Source organism: Clupea harengus, chromosome 25, assembly GCF_900700415.2.
Source record: "Clupea harengus chromosome 25, Ch_v2.0.2, whole genome shotgun sequence".
NCBI classification, from domain to species: domain Eukaryota; kingdom Metazoa; phylum Chordata; class Actinopteri; order Clupeiformes; family Clupeidae; genus Clupea; species Clupea harengus.
In genome coordinates, this window is record NC_045176.1 from 997,833 (window position 1) to 1,000,332 (window position 2,500).

A 2,500-nucleotide genomic window follows, 5' to 3' on the forward strand; every position below is an offset into this window, starting at 1 on the left:
AGACTATGGGCCCTGAAGAGGCCTCAGCCCTGCATGACCAACCATCTAAGACTCATCGCACTCGGTCACATGACTGCTCTATCTTTATCTCTCTCTCGCTTTAATCCCGCACTCAGGGGCCCACACTCAGGGGCCCACCCACACCCAGGGGCCCACACTCAGAGGGACACACTCAGGGGCCCACACCCAGGGGCCCACACTCAGAGGGACACACTCAGGGGCCCACACTCAGGGGCCCACACTCAGAGGCCCACACTCAGGGGCCCACACTCAGAGGGTGTTTCAGATGTTATCTCTCTCTCCAAAGTCTCTCTAGAGCAGGGGTCTCAAACTCCCGGCACGCCTAACGATTTCATCCGGCCTGCCGGCTCCTCAGAATGTTGCAAAAAGTTCCATTGCTTTGAATGGGCCACCCCAACGTTTACCGCTGCCATTGGCAAGGTTTTTTGTGCTTCTTACTCACATCTTTCATATCATTCCGCAAGTAGTCCAGTCATTTAACGTAACGGAAGGAAGTCAGCAAGTAATGGGTTGCTATGCAACACCTGAAACTTTTGAACAATTTTTTCTTAGCGGAAGTCACGAAATGGCAACACAATCATTAAAAAGAAGTATTTTGGAGTAATGTCTTTTATCGTTCCGACAAGTATCCGAATAATAAGCGGGATAATGTATAGTCCAGCGGTCATTATTGGAAAATAAATCCAGCTGCGTGTCAAAGGCAAACGTTTCAGTGCGTGTTCTGTGGCTCTGGACGAGAGCACTGACATAAATGATAATGCTCAGCTCGCGATTTTTGTCCGCGGTGTTAAGGACCAGTTTGAAGTGACAGAGGAATTACTTTGTGTAAAAACAATGCAAGGCCGTACCACAGCTATGGATGTATTTGAGCAACTGTGTGACGCAATTGAACATGCTGGTCTGTCATGGAAATCGCTCCGAAGAATAACAACAGATGGTCCACCATCAATGATCAGCATATCAGTAAACTATTCATTTTAGATCACTATAGATGGAAAGATGCTGTATTCTGACAGACAAATGAAATTATACACTTGAAATATATTTATTATAAATGCATTTATTTTATAACATATAATTATTGATATTTTTGCTGAAATTGTATTCAGTTTTCTGCTTTGTTTTGTTTGTTTGCAGCCAACTATACAAAAGTGGTGCAGTACAGCATTTGCTTTTAAATGTGCATGTATGAAGGAAAGGTATAGATATATACATATAGATAGTATACTGTATGTAAGTCATGGGCTATCAATGAGACCAAGCGACCAAAAAATGCAACTACAACAAACACCTTTATCCAAAGAGCATCTTGCATTGCCCAGGAATTGAAACTCAGGTCAGCTACTTGTTATTCAACAACACTAACCATTGGACCTCTGATCACACGTGTGTGTGTGTGTGTGTGTGTGTGTGTGTGTGTGTGTGTGTGTGTGTGTGTGTGTGTGTGTGTGTGTGTGTGTGTGTGTGTGTGTGTGTGTGTGTGTGTGTGTGTGTGTGTGTGTGTGTGTGTGTGTGTGTGTGTGTGTGTGTGTGTGTTTAATCTAACCATTGTACCTCTGAACACACATCACACTGATCACACACTCAAAAGTGGTATCTACAGTATCGGCCCCCGGGGTAATTTGAGTTTGAGACCCCTGCTCTAGAGTGTGTCTCTCTCTCCAGAGTGTGTGTGTCTGTCTCTCCAGAGTGTGTGTGTCTGTCTCTCCAGAGTGTGTGTGTGTGTGTGTGTGTGTGTGTCTCTCCAGAGTGTGTGTGTCTGTCTCTCCAGAGTGTGTCTGTCTGTCTCTCCAGAGTGTGTGTGTCTCTCTAGAGTGTGTGTGTGTGTGTGTGTGTGTGTGTCTCCAGAGTGTGTCTCTCTCCAGAGTGTGTGTGTCTCTCTAAAGTGTGTGTGTGTGTCTCTCCAGTGTGTGTGTGTCTGTCTCTCTAGAGTGTGTGTGTGTGTGTGTGTGTGTGTGTGTGTGTGTGTGTGTCTGTCTCTCCAGAGTGTGTGTGTCTGTCTCTCCAGAGTGTGTGTGTCTGTCTCTCTAGAGTGTTTGTGTGTGTGTGTCTCTCCTGAGTGTGTGTGTCTCTCAAGAGTGTGTGTGTGTGTGTCTCTCCAGAGTGTGTGTGTGTCTCTCCAGAGTGTGTCTCTCTCTCCAGAGTGTGTGTGTGTGTGTGTCTCTCCAGAGTGTGTCTCTCTCTCCAGAGTGTGTGTTTGTCTGTCTGTCTCTCTCTCCAGAGTGTGTGTGTGTGTGTCTGTGTGTCTGTGTGTCTGTGTCTGTGTGTGTGTGTGTGTGTGTGTGTGTGTGTGTGTGTGTGTGTGTGTGTTTGAGACCCCTGCTCTAGAGTGTGTCTGTCTCTCCAGAGTCGGGTCACATGACTGCTCTCTCTTTATCTCTCTCTCTCCCCCTCTCCATTTCTATCAAACTCTGTCTTTCTTTTGCTTTTTTTCCTTCTTTCGTCTGTCTCTCACTTTTCTTGGCGTCACCCCCCCCCC

At 46.3% G+C, this 2,500-nt stretch overlaps 1 protein-coding gene across 1 annotated transcript in view; it reads left to right on the forward strand.

Moving 5' to 3' along the window:
* pip4p1a (phosphatidylinositol-4,5-bisphosphate 4-phosphatase 1a) overlaps nucleotides 1-2,500 on the forward strand; it is a 16,881-nt gene that overhangs the window by 4,056 nt on the left and 10,325 nt on the right. The gene's annotated exons all lie outside the window — the stretch shown is intronic.